The following is a 19,299-nucleotide window of genomic DNA, read 5'->3' on the forward strand; positions in this document are numbered from 1 at the left end:
AGTCTGCCACTATTCCCCCTTTTTCTGGTCTCCATCAAGATGCTTCTGCGCTAGGGTTGCCAGCTGTCCAGTTTTTGACTGGAACGCCCGGTCAAAAAGGGACCGTGGTGACTCCAGTCAGCACTGCTGACTGGGCCATTAAAAGTCCACTTGGAGGCATAGCGGGGCTACAGCAGACTCCCTGGCTCTGTGCAGCTCCTGGAAGCGGCTAGCATGTCTGGCCTGTAGGCGCAGGGGCAATCAGGGAAGCATCATGTGCTGCCCCTGTCCCCACAGCTCCCATTGGCCAGGAATCACAGTCAATGGGAGCTGCGGGGACAGCACCTGCCTGGCCATGTCTCTGCCTAGAGGCCCGGACATGTTGGCCGCTTCCAGGAGCAGCGCAGAGCCAGGGCAGGCAGGGAGCCTGCCTTAGCCCTGCTGACCGGGAGCCGCCTGAGATAAGCGCCACTCATCCAGACCCCACACCCTGAATCCCCTGTCCCAGGTTGGAACCCCCTCCTGCACCCTAACTCCCTCCCAGACCCTGCACCCCCACTTGCATCCCAGCTCCCTCCCGCACCTAACCTCCCTCCCAGAGCTCACACCCCCTCCCACACTCCAAACCCCTTGGCCCCAGCCCAGACCCCCCCTTGTGCACCACAAACCCATCATCCCCAGCTGGAGCCCTCACCCCCTCCCACACTCCTGCCCCAGCCCAGTGAAAGTAAGTGAAGGGGGGAGGCCTCAGGGCAACCCTGTTCTTGCTCCACAAGTTGGCAACCCTATTCTGTTCCCCAGCCCTATTCCCCTCTGATATCTCCAGCTTTCCCCACCTCCTTTGAAGCATTCCAGAGGCCTGTTAGTTTCCAGGAGTGCCCATTCCCTCCTCCTCCTCCTCCTTCAGGGCCCTAGCAAGGGGAAAGCCATGGCCTCTGTCCTGGGGTTGGGGAGGCTATAACCCTTCTTTCCTCCCGAAAAGGGCACTCTGTGGCTGTGACCTAAAGAATCTGTATCTCCCCTGTGGGCTTCTCTCCAGGCACAAGAAACACCCTCAGCGTGGGTAGCCCTGGGATAGGGGGGCTTCTCTGAATAGTGGGTAGGAGAGGATTTAAGGGCCAGCCTAGGCACACGGCAGGGCCTAGGACAGGACTCACCTGGGCCTTAGAATCCTTATTGTTCCCACCCCAGGAGTGACTCTGCAGGGATTCAGAGTTAGCAGCCGTGTTAGTCTGTATTCTCAAAAAGAAAAGGAGTACTAGTGGCACCTTAGAGACTAACCAATTTATCGGAGCATAAGCTTTCGTGAACTACAGCTCACTTCATCAGATGCATCCGATGAAGCGAACTGTAGCTCACGAAAGCTTATACTCAAATAAATTGGTTCGTCTCTAAGGTGCCACAAGTACTCCTTTTCTTTTTGCAGGGATTGCACAGACTAAGTCACTACCTCCCCCTTCTGCCTCTGGTCTCCCAAGTCCCACCCACCTCGCCCCCGGCTCTTCCTGCGCTGCCCTGCCACTGACTCCACCTGCTCCCCCTTGTCCCCGCTCCCCGCCCCCCGATCGAGCCGGTCCGCACGGTGACAGGGGCAGCAGGGCCCTGCTGCAGCTCTGTAGCGACGCGCGGTGGCCCTCGACTGGTAAGAGTTCGTCACCACCCGCCAGCTGCACTGAGGAGCGCACCGCCCAGCCTGCCTGCCCCTTTGATAGACACGGGACTTGGCGGTGGAGGGGTGGCTGCTTCCTAGCCTCATGCCAAGGTTCTCCACGCCCCTAGGCAACGGGTGACGACACACAATCGTCATCCTCTGATTGGTCCTTTGGGTTGCAGGGCGGAGTCTATCCCCAGATCACGTGAGGCTCCCCTCAGCCAGTTGGGCACGGAGGCTGCCTCCCTCCGCCTGAGGACGGACCACGTGACCCCAGTGTTTACATCCTCTCAGCTGGTAGAACCCCTCCCCCTCCCCTGCAGCCTCTCACGTCAACACAAACAGTGGAGAGCGAGCGCGTGCGGGGGGAGCGCAGGGCGAGTGCTACGGGCCTGCCCCTCCCCCACCGGTCCGCGAGCAGCTTTCCCCCGGCCGGAGACCTGGAGGACGCAGCGGAGGGGTGAGTGCCCGAGGGCGGCGGCGGGGAGGCGCTCGGATGCCCCGGGGAGGGTCCCGGCGTGGATTGGACCCGAGGGGGCTGGCGCGGCCGCCGCGGGGCTCGGTGGCTGGGGAGGGGGCGCCCGGATGGTCCCTACGCCAACCGCGGTGCAGGCAGAGCGCTACCCCCGGCCCCCGCTCGGAGTCTGCCCCCCCCCCCGCCGCTCACCCCGTTCCGCTTTCCCCTGCGGGTCGGGCGGTGGTTGTTGTTTCGTACTTTGGACTCGCCGCCCCCTGCCCTGGCACGTCGGTTCAGGGCTGGACGCGGGCGGGCCGGGGGGGGCAGTGGCGAGACAGCCCCCGAGCGAAGGGGGGCGCTGCGCAGGTCGGCCCGGCCCAGCAGTTTGGCAGGCGTGTACGGGACTCGAGCAGCCCCGCTGCGCCCCCCCCCCGCCGCGGGTGGAGTTTGGTAGGTTTGGGGGTTGAAGGGTTTGGTCTCTTGGCTGCTTCTCCCCGCCCCCCCCCCCAGCCCGCCAGTCAAAGTGGGGTGGCTTTTGTGGGGTGGTTCTTCTCCCGCAAACCAAACGGTGCAGGAGAAATCCCCGAGAGTGGGGCTGATTTGCCCTGTCTGGAGCCGTGGAGGGGGCGCTTGCAGGGAGAGGAACTGAAAATAGGATGGGACCCTGTATCTCCTGCTTACAGGACAGTGGGTAAAGATGTGTGTCTCCTCCCCCCCGCCTTTGCCATAACCCACATCGTGTCTCTGTTTACGGTGTGGTGTCGCTGCTTTGGCTCAGAACAACGTAGGGGGAGAGGGAGGAACTGGCTTCAGAACAGCCACCTTGCTTCTTCCCTGTGTTTTCTTTGTTGTCTTTTCAGGTGGGAGGGTGGCTTGTGGTGATTCAGATTCTACCTGTCGCTCCCACTCTGGCCTGTGGGTTTAGTTGTTTTGGGGTTTTTTGGTTTTCTTTGCCTCGCTGGAGCTGTCGGCGGCTCACAGTGAAGTTGGAGATGAGGAAGCTGGTGCTGGCAGGAGGAATCATCCTGGCATTTATTTGATACGGAAGCAGCAGCTTAGGCCTCGTTTCTGTAGTCTCCTCTTCCTACCTGTGTGGCAGAGGATGTGGTCCATAATTCTGATATACTCCAGCCCCAAGGGAGAAAGCAAAGGAGAAAACATGTGTTTAGAGTTTGTGAGAGAGATGGAATCACATCTCTCTGTGTCTGCTGGGTATGTGTGTGTCTCTGCAGTGCCTGCTAGCACCTTACAGTTACTGTCCTCACTAATCTCCACTGAAAAGTTGGAGTGATAGTAATATGGGTAGGCATATTTATGCTATCTTGAATCTAGATAGTATGGGTAACAATAGTGGCGAAGACATGGCAGCATGAGCTAGTAATTCTAGTTGATTCTAGACCCCTGCCTACCAGGTTAACTCAAGCCTGCTGTTGCTTTAGGATTACCAACTTTCTAATCCCACAAAACCGAACACCCTAGCCCTGCCCCTTCCCCAAGCCCCGCCCCCCCCCGCTCACTACTTTCCCCCTCCCTCGGTGGCTCGCTGTCCCTCACTCACTTTCTGAGGGATCTAACTGGGGGTGTGGGCTCTGGGGTGGGGCCAGAAATGAGGGGTTCAGAGTGTGGGAGGGGGCTCTGGACGGGTGCAGGGTGTTGGGGTGTGGGAGGGAGTGAGAGCTCCGGCTGGGGGGGTGGAGCTGGGAATGAGGGATTTGGGTGCAGGAGGGGGCTCCAGGCTCAGGGGGGTGGAGCAGAGGGCTTTACGGTGTGGGAGGGGGCTCTGGGATGGGGCAGGGGGTTGAGGCGCAGGCATACCTCTGATGGCTCCCAGTCAGCAGAGGGCAGGGGCTAAGGCAGGATTCTTGCCTGTCCTGACTCCTAGCTGCTCCCCAGAAGCGGCCAGCAGGTCCAGGTCGTAGGCGGAGGCGCGGCAGGTGGTTCTGCACACTGCTCTTGCCCATAGGCACCACCCGTGCAGCTCCCATTGGCTGCGGTTTGCAGCCAGTGGGAGTGCGGAGCTGGTGCTCGGGGCAGCGGCAGCGTGTGGAACCTTGTGGCCCTCCCGCCTAGGAGCCGGACCTGCTGGCCGCTTCCAGGATGCAGTGCAGAGCCCGGACAGGTAGGGACTAACCTGCCTTACCTGTGCAGCACCTCTGACTGGACTTTTAATGCCCCGGTTGGCGATGCTGACCGGAGCCACCAGGATCCCTTTTGGACTGGGTGTTTCGGTCGAAAACCAGATGCCTGGTCAACCCATGTTGTTTTAGTTGCAAATATATAACAACTCACCTTGATGAGCAGGCACAACTCCCATTAATGACAATAAATAGACTTTTGGGTCCATTCAATGACACAGATAAACACAATGAACTACACAGTCAGCGTTTTTGTATTTTATATACAGTGCACACAAAAATAAGTTAAAATAACATTAAGGTTGCAAAGTCACGTGCTCAAAAGTTATGCATATTTGCATTTGATGTGTAAATGTGAGAATCAAGGTTGCCTGTGCTTTTTAGCTTCTCTCTATTTGAATCAGATGACTTCCTCCATGCAGTCTGGGTGCTAGTTGGTTGGGGATGTCATTAAACATGGGAGAGACGGGCTCACTGCCTTCATGTGCAGTGCCCAGCCTCCCCCTGGCTCTGAGCAGCCAGTGCAAGAAAGTTCAGCTTCATCCTGTAGTCCTGGGCTGGAGTATGATTCATCACTGTGGGGATGGTGCATGTGCAGTCTGGTCAGTACTCGGAGCTGAAAGGTTTGAGCATGCTCGCTGAGGATGGACTCTTTGGAGCTATTAGCAGCTAATGTCTAAGTCTCTACTGAATCACTCACAAGGATCTTTTTCCCCAACTTGCAGAGCTGATTGTGGCTTTCTGGAGCCAGCCAGTGCCTATTATTAACTTGTTCATATAACAGTAGGGCCTTGAAATCCCCACCAAGAGCAAAATACCATTGTGCTAGGTGCTGTACGTACACATACAATAGAACCTCAAAGATATGAACACCAGAATTATGGACTTACTGGTCAGCTGGACACCCTGTGGAACCGGAAGTAGTCAATCAGGCAGCAGCAGAGACAAAAACAAACAAACAACCACCCCCGTTCCCCGCCCTCCCCAAGCAAATACTGTACTGTCTCAGGGCTTTAGCCAGGGAAGGAGTGGGGTTGGGCTGCAGCCGCAGGATATGTGTGTGGTGGTGGGCAGGGTTCCAGGCATGGGGTGGGGGTCAGGGCTTCTGACCCTTGGGAGCACTGGGGCTCAGAACTTTAAACGTGGGGGGAGCATTGGGGCTTGTGGAACATTTCAAAGTTACGAACAACCTCCATTCCTGAGGTATCCATAACTCTGAGGCTCTAATGTAGTAAGAGAAGTCCCTGCTCTGAGGAGCTGACAGCGTAAATAGGGTGGGAGAACAGAAGTATCATCCTTGTTTTGAGGCATCAAGACTAAAATGCGTTCCTCAAAACCATGCAGGAAATCTTTTGGAAAGTTAGAAATCAAACCTAAATTTCTCGAGTCCTAGTGCAGTGCCTTCACTACGAAGTCCACCTTCCTCTTTCTTGTACTTTGGTAAGAGAAGCAGTGTCTCAAAAGCAATTTATGGCATTCTTTCTGACCAGCCATGGATTCAGCTTTTCTCCAGTTTAAGTGTGTTTTATTCACTGAAATTACACTGGAGAGTGAGAATATCTAGTGTGACCAGACCGTTGGACCTTCTACCCCAGTCAGTGCCTGATGGGACATAATCAGGCTCCTTGAGATAAGACAATAAATCTGTGGGTTTGGAAATATTTTCTGATGTATCTGTAATCTTCATCTAATTTTCAAAATGTCCTCCTTTTTTCTTAATCTCTTCATGATGCTTTTTCTCATAAGGAGATATGTCATTCCCCTCCTCCCCTGTAAGCTTATATTAAATATGATTGTAATGTTAGGTGCTCAGATACTACAATGATGAGTGGAGTATGAATGCTTGGAGAGAGACTATTTCTGCAGGGCTCATGTGTTTTTGCTGTATCCTAGCCACTGCACTGTGTCAGTGGAACTCGGAATATTTGATGAGGTCAGAGAAACACTGATGCACTCGCTATATTGTACAGAAAAATCAATTTGCACCTTAAGGGGTAGGTTCTCTATAGGTTTAAGATATGGTTGATGGCTGTAATTTTCCCAGAACTTGGGTGGTGAGGGGTTTTTCACTCGGTAGCCAATTTGAAATAAAGCGTTAGGAGTATTGGAGAGGCAGAACTGGTACACAGTGCCAATTTCTGTACACTTGAAAATGAGGCACCAGCAGGGTTGCTGGAACAATTTTTATAGTGGGGTTGCTGAGAACTATTGAACCAAACTGTAAATCCTGTATATAATGGAAACCACTTCAAGTCAGGGGGTCCTGCTATACCCCCAGCACTCCTAATTCCACTACCTATGGACACCAGTTTGCCAAAATTGGATGCATATCCACAAAGAAGTTGATAGTTTCTAGCCATGGTGAAGGTGTTAATCCTTGTTTTATTTTCAACATGGAAACATACTCTAAGGGGTAAAAAGATCTTTTAATTATATAGTGTCTCAGGACTATAGGGTTGTTATAAAAGAAAGATTGATTATTATGTTGCCAAAGTGTAGATCAAACAGGCTTTAAAAGTAAGAGGTAAATATTATTTTAGGGTTTTCATGCTTCCCGGAAATAAATTCGGAAGCATTCTCTAGAAAATGACTGCAGTGTGTCATTTATACGTTGTGATTGGGATGTTATTTGAAAACATGTTGCAAGGAATTATGTTAAACCCTTAAAGATTAACCCAAACTACAGATTATGCAAAATTGTGTATGCAGACTGTAGTCTTTGAAGTTTTCTCAAAGCAGCTTTTAATAAAAACAAGTTTCTACAGTCCTAAAATAATCTAGAGGTGACATCAGGTGTCACCATGGAAACTCAGGCTGCATTCCTGTGGACGACTGGGTGGAGTTCTAGAATAGGGAGGTGACCTAGTGACAGGATTAAATCTGTTACTCCAGTTGGCCTGCACCAGAAAAGATTGGATTTGGCCTTCAGCTCAGAGAAAGTCTTTAAAGAAGGAAAATTGGAAAGCTCTGTATCTCATTTAACATACTGTATGGCCCAAGAAGGGTAAAGAGCTCACTGGAGAAGACCTGATTTGATGATCTAGGATACTAAAAACACAAACATCTATTTACATATTTTGGAGGACCAAAATGTCCGATGGGGTGTCTCTTTGTGGGTCTTCTAAATCTAAATGTTTAGGTGGATTATGATTAAGGCTACGTTTATGTCACAGAGGTCATGGAAGTCACGGAATCAGTGACTTCCAGAGACCTCCGTGACATTCTCTTCTTCATCCCCAGGGGCTGCGGGACTCTGGAGCTGGCAGCCAGTGGGGCCATGACTTTTCCAGCAACAGGTGACAGGGCCCCCTGCAAGGTTCCAGCGACAGGTGACAGACTGCTGAGGGGGGCTCCTCAGGGTTCCAGCGATGGACGACAGCCTCGTTTGGGGGAAGGGGGAGGAGGAAGCCTTAGGTGAGCAGCTGGGGATGTCCCGTTTTCTCTTTGGGAAATATGGTCACTGTGAAGCTCCCAGCTGCCATGGGCAGAGGGGGAACCCCACAGCTCCCAGCCACCATGGTGGTGGGGGAAACCATGGAGCCACAGCAGCAAAAGTCAGAGGCAAGTTATGATGGGTTAGATTCCCCCTTCTGGTATGCCATGTAATGCACTGGGATTTCACTGAGCCCACCTGCTCCGCTAGCCTGGTCTCCCTTTCCCTGTTTTGCTGAATCATGCTCTCTGGCAGTACACATACATGTAGGGAGCACCAGCTGTAGACTCGCACAGAGTCTTCAAACAGCTCTCTATGAGACTGTTTAGCTAGGAAATTGCCCATCACTGAAGTGCCACTTCCCTGTGGAAAGTACACCCAAAATAACTGTCTTGCGCTGTATAGAAAGATCTGCACAGTGCAAGCTCATAAAAATTTGCCCTCTCCCTCAGCGTGAAGAGAGAGATGCTTCTTGGCACCCTCCTACCCCCCAAGATATGGATTGAACAAACTGGGTTATGTGAGAAACAAGAAATAAGTTTATTAACTACAAAAGACAGATTTAAATGATTAGAAGGGATAGCAAACAGAACAAAGCAGATTACTAAGCAAATAAAACAAAACATGCAAACCAAGCTTGATTCACTAAAGAAACAGGTTACAAAATGTAATTTTTCACCCTAAATGTTGAATTAGGCAGGATGCAGAGTTTCTGCAGCTCAGAGTTCCAGTTATGTCTCTTTACAGACTAGATTCCTCTGTCTCAATCTGGACTCAGCTCTTGCCTTTCCCACCACTCAATTCCTTTTTCTCTTCAGATACTTTCAGCAGTCTTTCTTTTTGGGTAGGAAGGCAAATGGAGAAGAGTCCTGTTTGCCTTACCCCCCAGCCTTAAATAAGATTTACATAAGGTGGGAATCTTTTGTTTCCTAGTCTTGACCTCTCACTCCTTTTAGTGAAAAATTACTAGAAGTCCAAGATAGTGTTTAGTACCAGGTGACAGGATCACCTGACCTCGTAGTGTCACAGCTATGTCCCAGGACACCTCTCAGGAAGGAGAGAGATTAGTAAATTTAAAGTCTTGTTTCTTCCTAATGGCCTTTCAAAGCTGATGGCCTATTGTCTGGTGAGTGTCTCCCAAATACACACACAGTTGTAAATGATACATAGTCAATATTCCTAACTTTAGATACAGAACTTATACATGCATACAAATTGGTTAATCACATTTAGTAAATCATAACCTTTCCAATGATACCTTACATGACCCATCTTGCATAAAATATATCTTAGGCCATATTCATATCATAGCCATATTTCTATGAAAAATATGGGGTGTAACGTCACACAGGTCACGGCTTCCATGAATTTGTGTTTATTGCCTGTGACCTGTCCATGGACTTTTACTAAAAATAACCAAGACAAAATCTTAGCCTTAATTATGAGAGTACAGTTCACATTTTCTTTCTGATTCTATTTTTGTATCCATTTCTGTTCTTGTAAATGCTACATATTATTTTAATCCTGTGTGAGATTGTTGCTTATGATTTAAAGTTACAGAGTCTTATAATTTATCTGCTTTGTCTTTGAGTTCGGAATGGAGAAAAGAGTGTGTGGATGTGAAACAAATTAATACAAGAACCTGTGAAAACCACTTTTAAAGACAGCTAGTACTTGTTGCAGACTTGCTGATGGTGAGCTGTCACTGAATGTAAAACTGTTCAGAAAAAAATGAAATATTTAAATATGCTTAATCAATTAAATCCAGTTAAAAATTAATGTGTTGTATTGGTACCTTTGGGGGCAATTTCCAGATACCTAAGGGAGTTAGGTGCCCAACTCTCATTAAAAGTATTTCATGCCTCTTAGAAAATCTCAGTCATTAAATCATGCATTATCATATATACTTGGCAAAAATGTAGTACAGAAGCTTTACAAAGTCTGTTGGAAGTAGCAATTACTGTACTAAACTTTTTTCTTTTTGCTCTAAGTCTTTGGCCTGCAACTCAAAAATACAAAGATTTTTCTTCACTGAAGAGTTCCAAATTTCTACTGAAGGGGTGTGCAAAGAAACTAAGAACTGATAGGGCCACTAAAAATGTACTTTTAGAAACCATGATTGTCAGAAAATAGATCACATTTTAACCTATCACTTTAATCCTGAGATGCTGGTAGTTACGTAAATCTGACAATGTTGAGATACTCCCAAACACTAATTTTAGTAAATGGCACAGTTGTTCTAAGGATTCAACTGGGTATCAACCAGACATACAGTGAAAATAATTTCTCCCCTCCAGGGTCTGACAGTTCTTTACCTCATCTGCTGGTGTTGAGCACAGCTGTGCACAGAGTAACAAACAATAGTACTAAAGGACCCATTGGGGTCAACAGGACTATTCACATGCTTAAAGCTAAGAACGTGCTTAAGTGCTTTTGTTGGATCACGACTTGTTTACTAGGGATGGGAGAAATATGTTGCATGTGGAGACTAAAGGCACTGAACTTGAGGGCACTGAAAAATTAAGGTCTTGTCTACACTGGAAGTTAAGAGTAATCAACTAAAGGTAATGTGAAGGTAATGTGCAGAAGTTAATGCCTGCTAAATCCCTTTGTGGACACACTGATTCAGAAGTGAAGTGGCCACTTTACTTCTGAGTGAGAGCATCGACATAGATGTTTAATGTGCATTAACTTCACACTTCTAATTGATTTGACTTAACTTTTCTGAATGTCCCCATGTAGACCAGCCCTAAGTGAGGTAGTGGGATTCAGACTATCTGGTTAAAACCATGCAACTAATTTCATAAAAGACAAAGACAAACTTGTTTTAGTTATGCATTTATAGTTACTCTGACATTGAGTTTGCTATAACTTATAATGCCATTTTAAAATGAAAAAGTGATAACTTAATTTAAAACAACAAAAGAAGAAATGTTGGGGAAAAGGTACCTGTAACAGAGTAAGTCCATTTAGCAGTATCAACAACTGCTAAAAATAAAGGTTTAGACAATTTTCATTCTCTTAGCATATGCGCCGTGCGCACAGCCATTTGATAGCGTCGTCATCAGCCAGGCGAAGAGCCAGTAGCTCATCGTGAAAATAAGCCAGCAGGCACTTGTCGAGGATCTGTGACATAGTCTGACATTGATCGCATCTACAGCACAGGTCATTAGAGAAACCCCATTTGAAGAGATTGGCCGCACAATAACCCTGTCCTAAACCGGTTCGGGGATGACCACAGGTGCCTTGGCATGTCAAAACCTGGTAGGCAGCTGGTTGGATTGGTGATGAGAGAGTGCTTAATGACTGTTGTCGTTGACTACTTGTTAAACGAGATTCCACCATCATGTCATGTGGTGGCATAAGTGATCATAAAGGGCGTCTAAAAGACGGACAGACTGGCGAGTGGTCAAAGAGGTCTGAATACAGAGGGAAGTCACTGTTCTCACAGGTCTTGGCCAGGAGCATGATGTAGGCTCCCTCATAGCAGATATGGGGCAGTGCTGTGATACTAAGGGCATGTTTTCACTAGCTGTGTAGTCGCTGCACCAGCGCTGGGAGAGAGCACTCCCAGTGCTGTAAAAAAAATCACCTCCATGAGGGGAATAGCTACGGGTGCTGGGAGCCGCCCGGTGCTGGTGCACTGTCTACACTGGCACTTTACAGTGCTGAAACTTGCAGCTCTCAGGTGGGTGTTTTTTCACACCCCTGAGCAAGAAAGTTGCAGCGCTGTAAAGTGCCAGTGTAGGCAAGCCCTAAGTATTGGCAGCCATGGCAATAGAGTTGCATGTAAAGTCCCGGTAACAGTGTGCATAGCTTTCTATGAGATGAGTCTCATGTGAGACGAGTGACAGACAGGAGCAGAGCACTTTACTGTTGAATAGCAGAGGGCTGATGTTCTAAGTGTCCAGGCACTTGCACTCCATGCTGAGCTGGCCAGTTTTCTGAGCAAGTTGCTTTTACAGTTAATATGTGGCAACGAGTGTTTGTTTTTACAATCAGCGTCTAAAATATGTAAAGCATACAGAAACCAAACATTTGGAAATGACAGAAAGATTGTGTAAAAATTCAGCTGCCTCCCTAGTTGAAACATTTTGTCCTGCACGCAGTGTCTTAAGAAGTAGCTGGTTTCATGTCACAAAGATATTTCTGTATGATGTTATCTTTTAAAATAATATCCAAATCTTAGAATAAATGAATGCAAAGCATTTTTTATCTATAACAGTTATACTTTGCATAATTTTAAAATACATATTTTCATTAAACTCATGAATAAACAACATGGCTATATAAATCAAACTTTCAGTGAAATAATGCCTTTTTCCTGATAGCTTTTAATGAGTAGCTGTAGTTGTCATCAGCAATGATCAGACACATGAATCTAATGGCAAGTAAAGCCATCTTGAAAAATCTTGCTAGGGTGAATAGCAAAGTTGAATAGAAAGTTGGTAATAAGCAGAGCACTGGAGTACATACTATACGGAAAATCTGGCATTGGCAGGAGGACGGATAAGATGACCTAAATGGTCATTTGTTTATAACGTGTGAATCTATGAATTAATGATAGATCCAGATGTGAATGTAGTCATGAAATTTTAAGGGCAGTATATAATATACCATTTGATAAATGATGTGCCATCGTATGTAATTGTGCAAAAATCTGTAGAAGTATAGTCCTTTAGGGTGAAATAAATGTACCACTTGCCATTAGTTCTTGGGGCATACTACACTACAAAATTAAGTCTAATTAAGTTACAACGATGTACAGCAATCATTCTAATTAAACAGCTAGTGCATGTCCATACTATGACCCTTGTGTTGGTGGAGCACGTCCACATTAGCAGCTCTTGCATAGATACAGAGAGCAGTGCACCATAGGTAGCTATCCCACTGTGCAGTTGGCCACCATCTGCTGCAGGGTGTACTGGAAAGGGTTTGCGATACCTGGGGGGCAGGCACAGTGTCCCATCATGCAGCTTTCTCCATTTCATCATTCCATGGGCTTCCTAGTACATTCAGTGGACTGTTGGTTCTGGGCTCAAAACAAGCTCTGAGTGGTAGGATTGCATCATTACGGGATAATGAGCATTGGCTGCAGAACTTTTGGATGCACAAAGCCACCTTCCTGAAACTGTGTATGGAACTCACCACAGCCCTATGACATAGGGACACTAAAATGAGAGCAGCACTAACTGTGGAGAAGCAAGTGGCAATCACTGTGTGGAAGCTGGCAATGCCAGACTGCTACCAATCAAGCCAGGAATCAGTTTGGAGTGGAGAAATCCACCCTGGGGGTTACTGTGATGCAAGTGTGCAGGGCCATTAATCACCTCCTACTATGAACAACTGTAACTCTGGGCAATTTGTGTGAAATAGTGGATGATTTTGCAGCAATGGGATTCCCTAACTGCTGTGGGGCAATAGATGGCACACATATCACCATTTTGGCCCCAGACTACCTTGTGATGGAGTACATAAATAGAAAGGGCTACTTTTCTATGGTATTGCAGTCTGTCTTGGATCACTGTGGTCGTTTCCCCGACATCGACGTAGGTTTGTCAGGGAAGGTGCATGACGCACACATCTTTAGGAAAATGAGCCTGTACAGAAAGCTGCAAGCAGGGACTTCCTTTCCAGACCAGAGAATTACCGTTGGGGTTGTGGAAATTCCAGTAGTGATCCTGAGAGACTCAGTCTACCCCTTGCTCCTGTGGCCCATGAAGCCTTACACCAGCCATGTTGACAGCAGCAAGGAGCACTTCAACAACAGGCTCAGCTGTTGAATGCCCTTTTGGCCACTTAAAGGGGCACTGGTGTTGTCTCCTCAGGAGGTTAGACCTCAGTGAGGTTATAGCTGCCAGCTGTGCCCCTCATAATATATGTGAATCAAAAGGGGAGAAGTTTTCCCAGGGATAGAGTGTGGAGGTGGAGTGGCTGTCTGCTGCTTTTGAGTGGCCAGATACTAGGACTGTAAGAGGGGCCCTACGGGAGCTATTTGGATCAGGGAGGCTCTGAAGGAGCATTTTAACAATGGGCCACATTCATTTGTGTTGCCGTAATGTGTTTAGCAAGGTTTTTTTTTTCAGCATGGTAGGAACCTTGTAATGATTACTGTGTGTGCTGCTGTAACACTGCAAATGCATCTGTTGGTACTGTCTTTAAATGTTAACAGTAGTCACCATATGTTGGAGAATAATAAAGATTCATTCACTTTCCATAAGGTCAGGTTTATTTCACACCCATGCAATCACAATTATGTATTTGTAGCCTGAACTTCATACATACGGAGAAAAGTATCTTTAAAGGGGAAGGAACAGGAAATTCACAAGCACATTTGCCAATGAGGATGTTGGAGCTGGGTGTATGTCCAGCTGCCATTCTGCAAATTGTTCCACATGTTGGAGTGCCTGGGTACTTCTGAGATCCCTGAGGAAACGAGGAATGTGTGGGGGATGTGTTCAGCCTGGGACTGCAACATGTCTGTTTGCTACCTCAGCAGCACTATCATCTTTTCGTGCCCTGTCTGCTATCCTGATTTTCTCTTCACAATTTCTCACTGATTGCCTCCCCCCATGCTCTCTGCTCACAGTCTGAAGCATTCGATGACTGCAGAACCCCCTTGAACATGTCTGTCTTACCCCTCTAGTTTCTTTTCCTTATCTAAGTGATGTGCTCCCCCAGTGTGCAGGAGAATGTCAAGGGCATATCTGCAGTGGCTAAAGAAACCATAGACAGAGGTGTTGTCAGTGCATTTACACCCTTGATCTAAACAAGTAACATCTTTCTCACTTTCCCCTGGCACTCACACAGTGTGATGGTAGCCCCAGCCATGGTGAGGATGACCTGGGGGGAAAGGGCAAGCTGGGGGGTGGCCATGGGGTATTAGTGCCAGCACATAGGGCTACTGTACTGGACATTGTCACCGTTTCTCACAGGTGGGGGTGAAATGCAGTTGGTATCTCATTTCTGAGGTTAACTGAGGCTGCGAGGATCCAGCTCTTGCATGCGTGTGGCTGCAGACCAGGAGTGTGTACTGCTATGGTGCCTGCTGAAGTAATTGTTGAATGGCGTGGCAAAGTTTCCTACCGTGTGGAAAGAAAGCAGCCTTCCCAAGAACCTTTGGCAGAGGATTGCTGATTACCTCCCGGAAAGTTTCCTAGAGATCTCTATGGAGGATTCATGGGACATTCCGGTGTGCATAAACTAACTTTTCCACAGGGCCCCTCTACCCAGCTGTTCAGGGCAATGAAAAGCAGATAGAAACTATTCCAGCATTGGTTACTTCACTACCTCTTTTAGCCCGATTTTAAAAAGCAGTACATGACCAGATGGGTCCCTGCAATATTGAAGCAGAATGAGTACTTACCAGAGGTTCCCTCCCCTACATCAGGCTTGGCAGAGCTGGGCTGTGAGACTTGCTTGCTAGGCTGCTCAGCAGTCAAAAAGAGGGTTCTGGCTCGCCATGCCACCAGATCTCTCTGCCACCTGTTGCCTGTCTCCCATCCTCTTCTGCCTCCACCTTTTGTCCAGTATGTCGTTCTATGGGTTCGCTCCGGCGGCCAGTGACTCCAGCCCTCCCAAAGTATCCACGGGGTTCTTGGCAGTGGAGGTGGGGGTCACCCGCCAAGGATGGCGTGCAGCTCCTTGTAGAAGTGGCAAGTCTTTGGCTCCACACCAGAGGAGCTATTTGCCTCCCTTGCCTTAAGGTGCGCCTGCCTCAGCTCCTGGATTTTTATGTGGCACTTCCCTGAGCAATCTGGCTGTAGCTATCAAAGTTCCTGTGGCTGGAACAAAGCTGTGACTGCACAACCTCCTCTCCGCACAAACCTAGGAGATCCACCACCACCACCACCTGTGTACTCCAGGCAGGAACATATATGCTTCGTGGAGGTGGCATGGTCAACTGGGCAGTTGCTTTCCATGCCAAGCAAACAGGAAGAGCAATTTCAAAAATTCCTGGGGCTTTAAAGGGAGACGGTCATTCACCTGTGTAAGTGGCTGCAGGGCAGCAGACTTCAAAATGGTGACCGGAGCAGTCATTGTGGGACACCTCTTGAAGGCCACTTCGGATGACGTAAGCAGTGCAGTGTTAACTGCATCACAAAAAGGTCTGCCTCCTGTCCAGGTGGTTTTATTAAGTTGGTGTAGCAGGCGAGTTAAAGCAATGGGAGGGGCATTGCAGTGTGTACATCTCCGTAGTTAGGTCACTGTAAGCTGCATTACATCGACTTAACTTTGTAGTGTTGACATGCCCTTATTTTCTCATGAGTGAAGGGGGAACCTCATCTGTTAAGCAATCTCTCTCTGGAGTTTAATTACATGTTTATATTTTTTGGGAAAATATAATACATGTAGAGAGGTAGCTTTTAAAAAGGATCAGTCCTCATAGTTCCCATTGTGATAAAGTCACTAGTTGTTGTTATAAACTTGAGTCCCATCCAGTAAATGGCATGTATATGGCCCTCTTTGATGCAAATGAAAGACTTTCTTCCCTCAGATGAGAGCCAAGTGAATTATAATACTGGAAGAAGGTTAAAACTTCATGAAGATCCTGTTAAAAATAATGCTTCTAAGGATATCAACAGTATAAAGATTATCCAGGGTGGGTATCTGCAATAAGCACGGTCAAGAGAAATTCAAATATTACCAGGTGACAGTCTCTCTTGATTTAGCATTTTTTTCCCTTTTTAAAAAAGCTAGGTGACTTTCTTCGACCCATTCTCATGCACCTACCATCCTGTGAAAGCAGATATTCATCCTAGATCAGGCAGAACAGACAGTTGGGGGTTATGATTTGGTAACTATATACCTCCAGAACAATCACAATTACAGTGTTTGTTTAGAGACAGCCAGATAAGTGCAAACTAACATTGCTGAAAGCATGAATTCCCAATACTGGCACATATGGGATATTAGTTTCAGTGAACAGCTAATTCAAGTGAAATCATGATGTCATGATTTTGGTAGATTGAAGTCATCCTGAATAGGGTTAGGTGCTTTTCACTTTCACCAGTTTGACTTTGAAGGAGTTGATCTCCAACTGTCAGCTTTTCAGAGCAACTCTGGGTTTATGGTTAAGAGCACATTAAGGTTAAAAAAGAAAAATCACACATTACTGTTCTCAAAATCAACCATTAGAAACCAGGGAATTTTAAACCTTGAAACTGAACAGTTAAAATAACAAATAATTAACACTATTTCTTAAACCAGACCAAACCAAAACACAAGCTTCTGGCCATAGACTTTTCCATAATATCTAGGACATATTAATAACTTTTGAACTACCATGGCTAGGAATCCGACATCTATACATTTTTACCTGCACTCATAATTTTAACATTGTTCCAGGACTGAATAGCTAGTTCTAAACCTTAAACTAGTGTATTTACAGTTCCTGTCTTAGTAAAAAGTTGTTTATCTTTTCCTCACGGAGATTATATCATTGGAGGAACTTCAGTTAACAGATACTAACCCATATTTTTAATCTCTGAAGTCTGAAGCCACAAATTTTAAAAATGCTTTCTTTACTGAAACAGGATCAGCAATTTTTCCCCCTACACTTAATGACTGATTGCAAGTTAGGAGCTAAGATACATAGATAGGACTAAAACATTTCTTAATCTAAGATGACATTACAGTTTTATCAGGCAGGAACACTCATATATTTTCACAACTGGCTCAGAGGGCTTTGATCTTGTTCGGGGCATTCAATCACTATTGAGTAATTCTATCATTTCGATATAGATGATAAAGTAAAACCATCAACATGAAGTCTAGCCAACAGTCCCCCCCCCCCCCCCAAGTTCAACGTAGCTTCATGTAGTGAACTATACCTACCCCTATTAACCTTTACGGCTTTACATTTAAGTCTTCAATTTGTTTGTAAAAGCTTGCTGTGAGCAAGGTGAGCTACAGAGTTGGTAAGTACAAAGAATGAAAACCTGCAGTACTGTGATCCAGGAAACTGGTGGAAGTTGAAGGCTAGTTTTAAAACCAGAATAAATTTGAAAAAGATGTTTTAAGATTTGAAACTGACAAATATAACTATTGTTTGGAAGAGGGTGAAGTCAAAAGAGGAACCAGAAAAATGACATGCAAATTTAGGGTAAAAAAATGAAATAGCATACTTATTTTTTGTTCTTATAATAGTTTATCTTCTTTACAGCCTATATAGTTACATGGGAAGGGTCACATTCGTGGTTAGGCTTGGTTTTGATTCTAACATCTCTTTTCATAACTGGAAACTAATACAGATCTCTCCGTTACCTTAGTATATATTTAGGCCTGATCATGTGATTGATTGTGCATGGGTTTGTCTGTACACCTTCACTTGCAGGGTTGGTGCCTCAAGAATGATGTGGACATTATGCGCCACCAAGACTTTTGGTAGGGAGAGTGTATATCTAAAGCGTGGGAGTGTGGTGGGGAGGAGAGATTTTTAAACTGTATGAAAAAACTCAGCTACATGGAATTAATTGTACAAGGTGGAATTTGGACATCAGACCAGGTGTAGTATCCTTAACTTTGTGACAGGCACTCTTAAACAAGGGAGATTGTACTGCTCCATGGACATATATTGACCCATCAGTTATGAAGTCATAATCCATTTTAGAATTACATCTGAATCAATCTGAGGGCCAAATTTAAGAATCCTACCTTAGCATCCGTTTGTGCATGCACAATTTTGTGTATGTAATTATTTGTGCGTGAACATACCACCATGCTCATGTGCAAAAAGCCATTTGTGCTTAAATAGTTTGCACTTACATATTTAATCATTTGCACACACAGCAGATTGGTTTTTTTTTGAAATTTTGATCCTAATTCTTATGCCTAAAACCTTCAACCCCTTACCTGGTAGAAGTCACTAGTTATCCTCCCAAAAGTGTGATTTTAAAGTGACACAATCAATTAAAAAAACAGTACTTCTGTCTTCTAAGGAATACATTTTGTTTTACTTGCTAATAACATTTAATCTGTTGTCCATTTGACAGTGCTTTCAGTAGTCAGTTTTGCTCCTTTGTACGGTGAATGTTTCCTTATGTTTGTGTGGCACTTTTGCACAGCAGGAAGAGAGAGGAAAATAAATTTAAAAGTGGAAGTGGAGGAGCAGGTGTTGTAACTGAAGCTTCTTGAACCACTTCTTGAAATTTGACTTCATTACAGTTGGTGTGTCGCTTTCTAAATGTCCCTTTAAGTAGTTTACCAGTTGTTTCTGTGGTTTCCTCCTTAAGTGTGCAGAGAAGAAATAAGTGCTTATATTTTCCCATGCTCTGTCAAAATGAGATGCAACTCAGTCAATTGTGCAGTCTTCATAATAAGATGATCTGTCACTTTTCTTGCATCTGTTGGCCAGCAGTGGAAATAGGGCTGACCTTTAAATTCTCACTGTTAAGCTGATGAGTTGAACATCTCATTTAAATAAATGCACTATTTTCCACCTGGTTATTATTTCAGGCTATGTGCGTATTTGCTTAGAAATCATTGCATCTACTTACTTTGGTTCACTTTTGTCTAGTTTGCTTTGCAACCTAAGGTTAAGAAATACATTCTTGAGCCCAAGTTTGAGAAAACTGAGGGGAGGCTTGGGATGAAGCCCTTTTTAATGTGAATTAGACATTAAGCTCCTTTCTTAGAAAAGGGG

The 19,299-nt window shown here is 46.1% G+C and overlaps 1 protein-coding gene across 5 annotated transcripts in view; it reads left to right on the top strand.

The window, feature by feature from the left end:
* Positions 1–1,942: 1,942 nt before the first annotated feature.
* The window catches only part of PCMTD1 (protein-L-isoaspartate (D-aspartate) O-methyltransferase domain containing 1), an 85,265-nt gene continuing 67,908 nt past the window's right edge, over positions 1,943–19,299 (top strand). The window contains exons 1-2 of one of the 5 annotated variants that reach the window (XM_077810288.1): positions 1,957–2,090; positions 7,463–7,636. The gene's annotated coding sequence lies outside the window, so the exon portion shown is untranslated. Of the gene's footprint in view, positions 2,091–7,462; positions 7,637–19,299 lie in introns of all 5 variants that reach the window. The other 4 variants (XM_077810289.1, XM_077810292.1, XM_077810293.1 and 1 more) reach the window with 4 other exon arrangements.

This window comes from Eretmochelys imbricata, chromosome 2, assembly GCF_965152235.1.
Source record: "Eretmochelys imbricata isolate rEreImb1 chromosome 2, rEreImb1.hap1, whole genome shotgun sequence".
Taxonomy (NCBI): domain Eukaryota; kingdom Metazoa; phylum Chordata; order Testudines; family Cheloniidae; genus Eretmochelys; species Eretmochelys imbricata.